This window comes from Rhipicephalus microplus, chromosome 4 (assembly GCF_043290135.1).
Source record: "Rhipicephalus microplus isolate Deutch F79 chromosome 4, USDA_Rmic, whole genome shotgun sequence".
Lineage (NCBI taxonomy): Eukaryota > Metazoa > Arthropoda > Arachnida > Ixodida > Ixodidae > Rhipicephalus > Rhipicephalus microplus.
In genome coordinates, this window is record NC_134703.1 from 99,971,971 (window position 1) to 99,987,179 (window position 15,209).

Genomic DNA, 15,209 nt, shown 5'->3' on the forward strand with positions numbered 1-15,209 from the left:
AATTTCTGGAGCCCTCCCCTTCAGCGTCCCTCATAATTTTATCCTGCTTTTGGGACGTTGAACCACAGATATTATTACAAAGAGTTCGTGTATCTGCGTTCCACGGGCTACAGATAATTACGCTACATTGATTGTTTGACTTAAATCCTCATTTGGTGTAGTGTTTACGATTAAGTTTACAATTTTTTCAAAATTATATGCCATCCTTGTTGCACATATTTAGGGTTGATACGCTTTTTTTTAATTGATTATCCGCGAGTCTGTGCGCGTTTGTCTCTTCTTTCTCTTTTCGTGTCCCATCCCCCTGCCCACTTTGTTAAACTATGCATGAGCAGAGAGACTGCTCTTCCTCCAACAGAGTAGAGTCTCTATAGTGTTTAGCATGCTAAACTTAACCAGTGCACTGGTTAATCCTGCTCAAAAGCTAATCGGTGGATTAGCAAACTAACGTGGAGGATACACGAAGCATTTCACTAAGAATAAGGGGTCCAAACAACGGTTTTGTAAGTTTTTTTTTCAAATCATAAGCCTGCTTCAATAATAATAATTTCTTCCACATTCTCATTGGCTGACATATTTCCATACAAACATTTTTAGCGTTCAAACGTTTTTGTGAATACGGGCACACTACTCTCGTTGATAATTTTGTTTTCAAACAGCATTCGCGTCTGTGGAATATTTTTAATTGCTTCGTTGAAGTTTTAGGGGGGACACCGAAGTAATTTGAGAGCTTTAGAATAACGTACACTAAAGTAGTGGTCGTTGCGGTCGCCCGTTATTTCTGTCACCTAACGAAGGCCGACAAGAAGATAGCATACGATGCATGTGCAATGAGGGGTAAATGCAAATGCAAAACCTTGCTTATTTCATTATTAAACTGATTTATTACCTACATGTGCAGTATCGTTCTCGCTTCTGAACATGCGGCTGCTTGCGTGTTTAAACAGTTTTATTACTTTTTTTGTATAATGCCGTTCTAATGGAGTGTCATCGAAGCACAAAATTTTTCACTTGTTCTGGAACGACGTAACCATTGAACTCCGCACCTCGATGACTGCACAGCAGTGAAATGAAGACGTATTAAACAATAGAAACGAGAGAAGCTGCTGTTAACTATGTGCTCGTAATGTTCACTTTTATTTGCCTCAGAGTCTTCCGTATTGCAATGCAGGCACTGTTCTCGTATAGTTCATGTATGCGATATACTTTTTGGACACGTGCGCCGTCACGTGTTCAATTGTACAAGCGTAAAGGTCAATAGCAAAAAGATTGAAATAATGTGTATCACCCTCATCAGCACCCAGTAAACCATTTATAACTGCGATCATATAATCAAAAGGAAGCCTATAATTCATCATGAGGTAAGCTTCATTCATAGATTATTTTACAGAGGTGTTTCAGTGCTGCCATACTGCGTTGTTTCTATTTGTCATTTCTATCTTCAATAACTAAACAAATACTGTTACGGTAAACGCATACGCATGAAAAACGTTGGGTTGGTGCGTACAATGTTTCGTGGTTTTATTAATTGACCTCGCCACAAACAAATACAAAAAAACATCGACTTAACGCAAAGTGGTAGCGGCCAGATGCCTTACGGAAAATAACTCATAGAGGTGCGCTTCGCCACAACGTTAGAGTAGTATAGAGGCCATTTAGGTCACCTTCACTTGGTATTCGGCCAAGTCTGCTCTGTGTGTTTCATTGATCTATCTGCCCTTCTTGTCCTGCAGGGCCCATCCTGGTCGGCTGCATTGCTATTGGCGCAACGATGTCACTTATCATCATATTCGACAGCATAGCTTTTCTTATACCTTGCGCCAGCACGCGGTACGTTTAACGTTTCAATGTTTCATTTAGCTGATATCCCTAGTCAGGGAGGCGCCAGTGCAGATGACCTACTTGCTTTAGGAAAGTTCTGTGCATGTAAGCAATTTTCTGAGCACAGGGTAGCATGTTTAAACACAACACTTTCGTCGTTCAAGAAGGCGGAGGTGATTTCACGGTTTGCGTAAGCCTTCACGTGGGCATAGCCAGATAATCTCAATAACTGGTCAAAAGCCACATCCGCCCTCCTCAATATTTATCATTTTTCCATGCAAGTATATAGACGCACACACACAAACTCATGTGTAAGGATACATAAAATAGTTTCAACACCCCCTACCCCCCTCCCAAATAAATTTCTGAATACGTCCCTATGCACAGGGAATATATAGCTCTGAAAAATAGACTCACATGTACTCTGCATTCAGAAACATTGAATTGAGAACATGCTCTATGTGATGTAACATATGCGTTCTTATTCATGCGTGTACATCTTTTCCGATTCTGCCTCCTGATCAGGCTGACCAACCTCATCTTTCCTTGCTTCGTGCGGAGCATGGAACTGCGGCACCACATCGCGATATGGCTCGCCGTGTCTATTCCCATCGTTTGGATTGTATTCCGCAAGTCAGAGCACGCCTGGATTCTACAGGACTTTCTGGGGTCCAGCTTCGCCATCAACATCCTGCGATGCGTGCATTTTCCAAATTTCAAGGCAAGCTCGAACGGAAATTCCTCACACCTAAATTGCGGAGTTTAATTTAAAAAGGTCTCACAATTTCACTCTTGATAATGGGTGATTGTCGACGTTATCACACAAATAATTCGTTTATAAGCTATTGTAAGATGTAACTAGTCCTGGGCTGCCGTACTCGGAAATAATCGAAGTTCTACGCGTCAAAATTGGCCTTGAGTGGCATCTATGAGTGTAAAACCTTGTAGCAACTGCAAACTGCAGACCTTTTTTGCCTGTTTACCTATACCTCAAAGTTGCGATTTCGAGTTTCATTTCATGCGAAAAAAATTGCTACCTAGAATATGAATATTTACGATTACGATCTCGAAGGAAATCTCACTTCTTCTTCCTACAGGGAAGAGATGAAGAGAGAAAAATAGTAAAGGAAAGGCAGGGAGGTCAATCAGGTTGAAACCGGTTTGCTACCCTGCACGAGGGAAGGGGGAAAAGGGAGCAAAATAGGAAAGGAAAGAGATAAATTAATGCACTAGCACGCGCAGCTGCGTTTACTGCGCGTGCCCAGAAAGTCATAAAACAGTGAACTGCCACAGTTTTATAGAGAAGTTGTTGCGCTATATAATGCCATAAAATTCATTCTGTTCGTCAGAAACACTAAGGACAGATTTCCAAAAACTTTCGGTTCACAAAACTTCTACAAATTGGGCAAAACTATTGCAAAGAGCGCATTGAGAAACTGCAGCGGCTGCCTAAAATAAGGCAAATAAGAAGTCACTAAGTGTGTAAATGATTGAAAGCTTCAGTGACAGTTACTGAGCAAATATTCAATACATAATTATATTCTGGGGATGTCGAAAGAGTTCTATTGCTTGTATCAAGTGCTTTATCATAAATGTATCATTCACATGCGCTAAGAATTTACTTCTCGTTTTCTATTTTCTTATTTCCTTGCAGATAATTACGTTGATATCTGTCCTCCTATTCTTCGACGACATATTTATGGTCTTCATCACATCCTTACTTACAGTAAGTGTGCGTTTTTTAAGAGCTCAAATCGCAATAATTCGCCGCTAGTAGCCAATTAGAATCTACTTTGAAACATAAAGGAAAATGTGTGGTCTTTTTCTAAGCGTATACGAGATCTGCGCGAAGTGCGGACGCTGCGAGTAAGCAACAGAATACCACACGGTTTGGTGTGCCGCCGCCACTCCATCCACTCGAAACTATACGGGTCAATAACTGATTTATTTCTCAGGCCTATTAAGCACTTGGTGACTCAAGATCATTGGAACACGATGGGAGAGACAGCCCAGTACAGCCGCGGCCGCGTCTGTGCAGAGCACGCGAATAGCCGGTTTTTGCTCTGTGGGGCGAAACCTTGGGGAAGTATCAGGCTCTGACGTGGTCAGCCTGACAACTAGGCTATGCATGCTCCTGATAAACCACTTCAGAGGCCGAAACCACCTCAAAGTTCCGGCCCGCAGAACAAAAACCAGCTGCTCTAGCACTCTACACAGGCGTGGCCGTGGCTGTACACCTTTCGCGCTAAACGTTTCGACAAGTTATGATTCAGTGAAAGTGGTGTGGGCTGCACATTGGTGACTTCTCTCTCCCTGCCTCGTTTCAAATCCTTAACCCTCCCGAAATGAAAGAAAAATACGTCAATAAAAAATATCTGATGACATTCATTCAATTCTGGCGAAGTTTTGTGACCTGGCACGAAACTGAAAGCATTGAGCTGAATGCGCAGAGCAAGAACAACAACAACAAAAAAGGAATAATCAGTCTGGTGAAGAAAAAAGGGGGACCTTAAGTCTTTACCAGTTGAGATTGTCATAGCGATCTTCATGCACGCATACGCATACATACACACACACAAATAACCACCCACCGGCTCTTACGTTAACTTGCATCTACCCCGAATTTTCACTGAAGACTAACGCTGCTTCCTTGGTCGCAACCAAAGACGATGCCGCCGACACCAACACCGAGATATTCTCGAAGCGAGCTTTTTAACGCTCTCACAATAAACACAAACATGGGGCAAGGACGAAGATTATGTTTGTCTCGTCGTCTTTCACTCACAACATCATGCTCCATGGGCGTCTGCTTCATATTCAAACTGTGCAAGCAGCTTCTCGTGCAAAAGAGCTATTGTGTCTCAAAGATTACGTGTGAACAAAGTTTTAGGAAGCGGGTAATTACATTCTGCACCCCTTGCGCACTCTATGTTCAGTTTCGCACTTTCCGGCACACAATTTCATCACTGCAGCAGCTTCTCTGCTCACCAGGCTAAGTCTCCTGCGACATTTATTGCTCCCCAAATGCAAATTGATGGTTCTGGTAGGATGTTTCGGTCATTGTACGGCAATACCTAAGGTAACAACGTCGATGCTCAAACACGAACAATGCCCCGCCGCGGTGGTCTAGTGGATAAGGGGTACTCGGCTGCTGACCCGCAGGTGGCGGTATCGAATCTCGCTGTGGCGGCTGCATTTCCGATGAAGGCGGAAATGTTGCAGGCCCGTGTGCTCAGATTTGGGTGCACGTTAAAGAACCCCATGGGGTCTAAATTTCCGGAGCCCTCCACTACAGCGTCTCTCAAAATCATATGGTGGTTTTGGGACGTTAAACCCCACATATCAATCATCATAATCAGACACGAACAAAAGACAACTTATTCAAAAGATTGCAGAACAAGGGTAGAACACGTGTGTTGTTCATAATAGGAAGTATTTCGAAGATTAATCACTATAGGATGTGTTTGAATGTTGGGGAAGTTAATTTATTATATATAAACCACTGCATGAAAGGCGTCATATGCCTACTGTTTGTCAGTAGCCTGGGCCCTTACCGAAAAGAAAGCGTGGCGGAGAAGGGGTGAAGAATGTGTGAGAGGCACATAGAAATGCGCTGAGAAAAGTTCCGCATCTTCTCGCATAAATCCCTCCTCTGCATATAATGAGAAGCCTTAACTTTACCTGTACAATAAAAAAAAAACGCCTGGCTGGTGTGAAACGCGCAGCACAGCCGCAGCGAAAGCTAGAACAGCGGCCTTTCAGAACCTCTTCTAAACATTCTTTGGGTAACTGCTACAAGCACACTGCTGGTTACTTACTACACCATAAAAAAAATCATAGAGTTAGTGCAGTAGACAAGCATTCAATATGTTTTCCTTCGTCATTTTTGGAGAACGCGTGGTATCCGCTACACAGTTCAAACTTTTGTGGAATGTTTCATCCCGTGGCTGACGAGGATGAAGAAATATACCAAAGTGCGTATGCACCACAGTTAATAGGGGATCAAGAAAAAGTTTTTTAATGGGTTGGGGCATTGGACGACCCACTCGTTACGTGATTCGCATCGTGTGACGCCTGGTTGTTCTTTTGATGCTCTAACACACTTTATTACTCATATTGAAGCCATTCTTTTCCCGACATCAAGCCTGTAACCTGCCTAAGGCCAGTTTAGAAACGAGTTCTAAACTCTGGTGTAACTAAGTTGTAGAATAGTGGATTGGCGCGCAGCAGACCCGGCTTAGAATCCCATTGTGTCATTAGTGTTTTTTTATTTCCTGAGTTTTTTTTTTTCGTTCGATAATCGTTACGAACACCGGCGGTGGTGGCGGCGGACAAATACGACGCCGCACGTGACCCCCGTTCTCATCTCATAACAGCTTTCGCTTTAAAAGAAATGAGCTTATGCTCTTACCTTTGAATATAACCCGCACCCCCCACTTTTGAAGTACATTTTCCCACTTTTTCGTGTGGGTTGTACGGGATAAATTACGTACTTGCTGCCTCGACAAAGACAATACTTCCTCTCGAAATGTTGCCCCCAGTGGCAGTTTTCGCTAGACAATTTTTGACCATTCAATATCATCTGCGTTCATTTTCTGCACATGCGCATGTGCTACGAGGTCGGTTGATGAATCGGTGTGCACGTACACTACTAGCTAATCATATGGACCCTTGTCATTGAGGGCAAGAGATAGCGTGCATGGGATCCCCCTCGCCGTTTCTGAAGGCTTTCTCTGATGGCCCTTTCGTTCCCTCGTGTTACAGAAAGACGTAAGCGTGATGGAAAGCGTCGCACTGGGTGTGAAAGACTTGCCCGTGCTCATGAGAGTTCCGCAGTTCTTTCCAAGAGAGGCGGCCGTGTGTGCCGGCAACGTCATGTTCCTGGGATACGGTGACATTGCCGTGCCTGGTAAGCTGAGCCGTTGACTTCCTGCATTGCTGGTTCACGTATTTTGCTCGCTGCATGCATCGCATCGATGACAAATCTAATTTTTTTTTTATTATGAACGGTTCAGGGTGTTATTCCCAGAATAGAAACCCAAAGCTGCTGCTCTGGCGGCAAGCTCATGCAAATTGGAGATATTCGCAGCGGACAGCGCTGGCGATTCAGTGTGTTTCACAGCAGAAGAAGCACGTGTGTTACGTGTTCTTGACTCGGTGCAAAGAACTTCGGCGCCGCGCCGTCAGCTTGGCGCGCTGGAACGAGGCGCTCACTGTTCGGCGTTAGCCATGTTTTGAGAGTATGTAAGTTTTCTACGCTTGTGTGAGGGGCATGTTTTTGTCGAGTAAAACGCTGATGAACAAGCAGGGGCTTTGCGATTCTATGGTTGGAATTTTCGTATGAATCGCGATCTCTTCCGTAATGACATAACACCGGGACTGACAAAACCAACTCGGGCTTTTGTTCACACATATGTAATGATCTTCCGCTACCTGTCTTCGCGTATCAATTCCCAGTCCCTACTTTTTTTTATTTTTTGTACTACCCGATATAACGTGAAAACATCTTTGCAAATGCGGGGCGTCAAGTGTCTCCAACACTGTACGTATCTGTTTATTTTCTTCGCTCCAGGACTCGCAGTGGCCTACTGTCGCTCCTACGACGTAATCGTCAAGAAAGGAATGTCTTGGTACTTTCTGCTCGCACTAGGGGGTAAGTTGTGCCTTGTGATGGTGCGAGGAGAAATTGTGAAACAAGATCTCTATGCATGAACAAACAATCTTTTCGTCCACGCGTTTCAGTACCGAAACAGCCACATGGTAACCGTGATATATCAACGGCATCATCACTGCATGAAATAGTGAACTTGTTAATCTCAAGCAGTCATGCTGTCAGAGAACGAACGCCACTGCTAGCGCAGACAATCAGCTTTTATTGATTAGCTTTCGAAAGCAGGATTTTTTTTTGTCTTTGCATACGAAGACTAATAACTTTTTATTTGCACTTCGCATTATAAATGCATATTCTCCGTGTTACAACCACGGATCATTTAACCAAGTCGTGTGTGAGTAGCTGCGACGTTTCAGGCATTGCATCCGAAGCGAAGAAGTCTACACGTAGCGCTTCAATGCTTTGGCACAGAAGCGCGAGTTTTCCTTCAAACTTGCGTAGTTGTTTTAGTTATACCCCACGTGTTGTTCGGACACTATGCATACTGACATAACCAACAGCAACTGACGCGCGCCACATCAGTTCATTTACAATGCCCTAAACGTGGTATAACAGGCCTTTTAATCACACCCGCCTGAGTTTAATCTGGCGGCGTTAGATGTTTTCGTTTACAAATCACGTCCTATGAAAAACGCTGAGCAAAAAAAAAATATAGTGGCATTTCAAGACATCTCTACTGCAGTGTTCGCTAAGAGTCCTTGAAAAGTATGGCAGGTCAATATGGGCTAACATCGACACGCTTGCGTTACATATGTTTGACAAACTACTTAGTTTGGAGACATTCGTGAAGACGTAAAAGACGTCACAACGAGCCATATGCTACCCCCATTTCTCGCTGTCATAATTTCTCCCATCTTGGACATCTGAATAAGAAATACCACTAGACTGTGTAAATTATTCATTGTAACGGAGTAACGTCTATCCGAAAGTCACTTACAAAGATACTGAAATACCACTAGACTGTGTAAATTATTCATTGTAACGGAGTAACGTCTATCCGAAAGTCACTTACAAAGATACTAACTCAAGGTGATGTTCTCTTTCTTTTCTTACGGTGCGAGCAACTTTACACTAGGAAATATTCCGGTTTCTACCCTCCTTTAGCGCTACGCCGAGGCTTTTCGACATCACCAGCAAGCCGCTCACTGCTGGCTTGGTAGTTTTGTGACACGATACATTCCCTTAGCTTATAAAACAAGAAAAATCCGCTTGTGCGTATAAAGTGTGCGTACTTACGAAGCTAAGTACGGAAGCCTGTATACGAAAGTGTGGCCACAAAAGTTAGAAGGGAAATAGTAGCTAACAGCCGAAGATTACTGCATGTAAGAGAGCTTGACGGACTCTGTTAAGTCGCGCAAAACTTTCTGGGAGTCAGTTACGCGTAGGGTCGTCCAAGTACGGAGCAAGGACTGATGTTACATCTTGCGTGTACGTTTATATCTTCAATGCATTATGGCAGCAGGATTATCCCCGCTTGTCTATCCAAAGACGCCATTGGAATCGTCTCCGTGGATCATTTGCCCAGGCGGCAGCGAAGTCCGGTTTCTATGTGAGCGGCTGCTGCGGGAGAATTCGATTGCCCGGAGCTGCTGTCCGCGCATGTTTCCTCATTTACCACCTTTGTCTTTCCCCACCTTTATCGCTGCTGGTTCTCCGCTCTCGTGCCTAAGCGTATCCGGTAGCTAAATAGACGGCTCCCTGTTTGACAACCCCGCCTTATCTATCTTACACGAAAGCGTTTTGTGGCTGGGCCCATCACGGGTTCACTAACGCATTTGCGTCATGAATAGGACGTTCGAAAATATATACTTGGTGACGCCAAAATTAAACGTATTGTTACGGGGAAGATTTATTCACCGACAGCTGGTCTTGCTAACGGCCTAAAGAGCGCACAGTCATGCAGGCCAACAGGGGAAGCTCGAGAGTCTAACCCACAACAACCACGTTGTCGTCTCCCTCCTTTTGGGTGCCATTTCAGCTGTGCCGGAGCGACAGTTCCATACACGTATCAGTATCACCGTTTTGTCACTGCTTAATTAACCTATGACACTTCGCTTTGCAGCGCTAGACACGAACCTACTCGGCCACAAAACGAACGTTGTTCATCTTGCTAACAGCAAGTCATTTATATAGACCATTTACCTCTGGTTGTTCTTATAGATCAGTAACTTTAGCGTGTTGTTAATTCTGGTGGGGTGGTGTGAACGGTGTGGCGGGTATTGAGGGCGCGCTTTAAAGCTTGTCAACCAATGAGTTGCGATGCCGTTCCACTTCAACAGGGCATGGTTGATCGCGCGCGCACACGCTTATCTCGTGACAGGGTGGTTTTAAAGGGCCAGTCAATAGGCTTTGACTTTTTTTACACCCCCCAAACAAGCTCGTGCATCTTCTGTTCGTGCATCCTACACCTTAGCAACATTATTTCACGCACAGTGACGTCAACTCGGCGACCGGCAACGATGACTTCATTATTGTTTGTGAAGACCTGGTTTAGACCAATCCACGAGCTGCATGCTGCGCAACGTCGCCGATCACCTAGTTGACATCACTGCGCGTGTAAGGAAGTTGGTCACGCGTAAGAAAGATGCGCGAGCTTGTTTGGGGGTGTGAAAAAACGTCAGAGCCTGTTGACTGTCCCTTCAGAGTCTGGGGCTTTCACTTGTGAGCTGTGAGGTTGAAACCGACGGTAACTCCGCTCGTTGCAGTGGCCACGCTTGCGAAAAGAGCTTGCTGCTCGCACACAAAGCAACAGTTGTGACAGTTCTTAGTTCGCCCTCATCCTGTACATACCTGTGCATTCACTCCACGCGTCCTTCATTGTGTTTGAGCAAAGCACTCTGAGTGTCGAGCTGTGACAGTGGCTACATTGCGCTCGTCCTGTGAGTGTTTCATTCGTGCGTCATTTCCGATTGGGCAACGGGCTGCAAGTACTCAAGGGGTTTGTTGTTTTTCGCGTGAAATTACAGTTTTTTGCTGTAGCCTTTATTTCTTAGACTGTGGTGAAATGACACACACAACTACCTCAGTGAGGACATGCAACACATTCGTGCAATACCGATTCCGGTGAGAAAGGGATCAGTCATGTCTTTGTACGTATTGCTGCATTCCAAGTGTACTTCGCATCAAATTAATCGAACTAATTTAAATATTACTTATTCGAAAATGCTGGCTTGGTATTGTTGTGTGTCACATATTATCTCCAGGTTACGCCGTAGGATTGGTAATAGCTATGACGGCGAGCAGGCTGATGAACATGGGTCAGCCTGCACTGCTCTACCTCATCCCAGCCATACTGATGCCCGTTATACTACTCGCCTGGTGCCGCGGTGACCTGAAAAAATTCTGGAACGGAGATTTCGTGAGTGACATTTCTGAAGTCCGAATTCTTTCAAACATACAGAAAAAGCCTGCTACGTAAACAACGTGTATGTTCATTGCTGACTGGAAAAATTCAATTTCATCTTTGAGACGCTGACCCGGGAAGAAGACTCTCGAGCAAAATTAAACGCAAGCTGAAACGCAAACAATTGGAAGTACAAGAAAACCTATCTCCATGGCAAGCCGTAGCGTAGGGCCTCAGAAGCGTGTGTTCCTTCCGCAGTACGTGTCATTGTTTTGTACCAAATGCAACGTCGGCGCAGGTTCCCAGGGAAGGCCTAATGAGTGCTCGCATGGACGTGTGCGTTTCGTCGAGCGAGCAGTTCCAGATGGCCCAGGGTCACGGTCTGCTCTACGTCAGCACACCTGTGTTCCCCTGGCTGGCGCTGCCGATGCCTGTCTCCCAGAAGGCTTACAACGCCAAGGGTATTTGAGTGAACAGCCGCTGCTTCCCGACAGCTCACTCATCGCTTGTGCCACGTTTTTCATTCTTTCTTTTTTTTTTGTCGTCGAGAAATGCTGCGGAGTATCTCGGAAGCAAATTGGGTCATTGGAGGACGAAGGCCGAACGCTTCATGACTCGGCTCAACTGCACATTGCGTGGACATCTTCAGAAGCTCGTTTTTGAAATTGTGCAGAACGGTAATGAGGGCTACGTCTTACGAGTACAACAAATAGAGATAACGCGAACCTCAAATTTTTTAATGTCGGTCCCGTGGCCGATTGTTTGACTGAAAGAACCTCGAACAGGGAATGCAAATCATATTGTGTCGGTCGATGTTTTTTTATCGGTGCATGTTACGTGCTGCGTATACTTTGACTACGAGATCACGGTAATGAACGCCTCTGGAATATATACATATATTAAGCAGTTAGTGCAATAAGTTATGAAGAGAGATAGAAACCAAATTAGTTTTGTTATCGGACTACGCTCCCTGTTTATGTGGTCATAGAGTGAATACGTCGTGTCCTCTTTAAGGGGGGGGGGGGGGGGAGCGATTTTTTTTCTGTTTTAAAATAATCACCTTTCGGTTCCTGTTTATGTGGTCTTAAAGGGAATACGTCGTGTCCTCTCTTTTTTTAAAAAAAAAAGGAAGGAAAGGAGCAATTCCTTTTGCTGTTCTAAAAGAAATCACCTTGCGGTTCATGGCTGAACTTCGGGTTACGTTGTGCCAAATATCTGAGAAAACAGACACAAAAATGTTAATTATGCGTAAATAAAACGAGAAAAAAAGATTAAATAGTGATAACGGATTGTTATGAACAGCTTGGTGTAATTTTCGATAAGATGATGAAACAGACACGTGAATTATTGTTGTGAAAATTCATTAAGGTTCATTTTTCTAATTTTTTTTTCAAATTTTCGGTGGGCGTCACTTATTTTTTCTTCTTTGCCATTTCACGAAGGGAAAAGTTATCGATGCTTGATGTGTCATTAACAATATTCTTTATTTACGCACGAAAGATGAGGATCCGTTCAACTGTATTATTCGGGTCTTGATAAGACAGGATATTCCATTCAGGCCACGACATTTCTTGCTTATCTTCCGTACTTAATAAATGTCTACAGCATATCAAATTCTAAACAAATGCGGGCTTTGAAAACGTTCGCGCCTGCATCAAAATTGCTTTCAGAATTTTGTTTCAGCATGACGGCATGCAAGCGACTACAGAGTCATTACAAATTAACGAGGTTGACCGAGACTACTCTTATTCACGTCATGGTGTTGATTTAAAATAAGCCTTTCAAATAAACACTTTTTTTTCGTCAAAGGAATTCCATTAGTCAACGTTGGTTTCAACACACTGCCCCATCTACAGGCCAATTTCTGATGCTCGAGATGCAAGCGCTTTAGTGGGACGACGCGGAATGGCGCCTCTGGGTCTGTAGCCGAAAACAGCGCCACGTCAATGCGAAATCTTGAGCGGCATATTGGCGCTGAGTACTTCCGCCGTAAAGATTTATCAAAATAGTTCATCAATTAAAAAGTATCATTGTTTAGTTGGTCCATTTTCTTGGAAACCTTGGTACTAGGCTTTATCTGGAAGTACACCTGCACAAACGTATCCTTCATCTGCTTTGTAGTATAGTGCTCCTATGTAAAGAAAGAATACAATGTAAAAAGGTGGCTGCAACCAGCACATAAGAATCGGTACTCGGTATACACTCCTTCAATGCGTCCTGAAACGCGAAAAGAAATGCAGCAAGCGTTGTGTCACGGCCGCTAAATACACCACCGCTACATATGCAGCGGCCGTGGTTGTGTGTTCGTTGTAGCCTGGCCTTGATTTCTCACATGGCGAGGACAGAACGTCGCAGCCAGGCGAGTTTAGTGTTCTAAAAAATTATTCCATTTTAGAAACGCTCTCGCTTTTAAATTACTAATGTCTGTCATCACCATTCCTGCTGAGATATAAACTGTCAATCCCCTGTGGCGCATACCCGCATACATGTGTCTGGATGAAACGTGTCCACCAACGTGTCTGGATGAAAGCGTTTGACGATGTAGGTGACGGGATTTCCGCATTATTCATAACATGATCAGCCAGACAAGTTTTTTCAAACCTCTCACTTTCAAATAAAAAATTCGGTCTACCTCAACTAAGGAGGCGATCACAAGTGCACACCAGACGTAGGTGGATAGACAGAAACACTCAAAGTGTCTGCAGTGTGCAGAGGAATGCTTCGCATTTAAAACGTACTTCCTTGCTTACTTTTAAACCAATAGCGTTAAAGAGATCCTTTCGCAGAAGTTCCGGCGTTTATGCCTGCGTCTTTGGTTGGGCGCGAAAAATTATTTTGTGTGGGACCGAAAGCTTCAGAATGATGAAAACAAAGCAAATATTTCCGGATCCCAATAAAGGTCGAACTCGGGTCTTCTGCCACGTGCCTGCTTCGAAGTAAACTGGGAATAACTTCTTTTTTTTTTTGCATAGGAATGAAGGGAAAATCACTTTCATTCATCACAAATACATGCGTTCTGTATACAGGCATCACTATACAACTTTCAATATTTACGACGTATTGCGTAGCACAAGCGATCGCGCGTCTCAACTTGTGATTATCACAATGATTTCATGGTTTAAATGCGGTCATTCATTACAAAAGGCGCACGCGTTGCTTCGCGTATTCTATTAAGACCGCGTAGTGGGTGCATATCAAGTTGGGGAAACATTTGACGCGCATATTTGCTAGTGGTTCACAGAATGCCACTGATTGCACAGAGTGCGGTCATGTGCGAAAGCTTCATTTACACAAGACGCTTTATACTTTATCGATTATGTTTAGTAATCCCAAATTTAAACTTCTTCAATAACTTATTAGTTTGAAAAGAGTGCTCTAAGTGTTTGAAGAATACTCACGAGGGTCATGATGTTGCTCAGTACTGCCGGACTTCACTCCGGTTTTTGAAGCTGAGCTCTTGGCTATTATTTTGGCGCTCCGAAAACTGCCTTCAAACGAGGACAGTGCAATGGTCATTACTGATTCTCTTTTGGCGTGTACAGCGCTCACAGCTTCAGAACAATGAAGAGCCCTAGTGACATTGCACACATTAGTTCCACCCCAACTGAAACTCCTGGAGTTAGTACGAGTCCCAGGCCACTGTGGCATACAGTTGAATGAAATGGCCGATTCATTAGCTCGAGCTTCACTTGATGGTCCTCAGATCTCGGTGCTACCATAAATAGAACACATAGTGTTGATCAAATATAAAAATTGGCTATTTATACAAATATGATGGAAAATATTACTAAATAGACGGACTATCAGCACCAAACATATCCCTGGAAACTTCAGTGGAGTAGATTTAAAAAGTTAGAAGTTATTTTAACCAAATTCCGATGTCGTGTCCCTCCATTAAACTTTTATTTACGCAGAGCTGGTCTGGCGACATCTCCCCTGTGCCAGAAACAGAAACAATAGAGCTTTATTTTATGTCATGTAGAAACAATTCATTAATTAAGAAAGGACTTCTAGTTGTTTCGTTTTTTACAGTCGACTTAAATTTAACTGCAGATAATGTTCTTAGTTTCGGCGCCTCTAACTTGGGACATTGCCACAGAAACGTATTCGATGCTGTGTGCAATTTCGTTCAAGAATCTAAGCGCATGTCATTATAATAAATGCCTGCGTGAATGTATATTTGACGAATACTTGTGATAATGTGAATGAAAGCGGCACATTCATTCGATTTTGACCGGGTGAGATAAACTCAACTGCCTGGTGTACTCAAAACTTCAGTCTTCTAATATAGTGTTAGCTAGCTTTTTTTATTGATTCATCTTCATTTTAGTTTTTAGTTCATTATTATTTTTCACTTTATCATTATTCTTTATA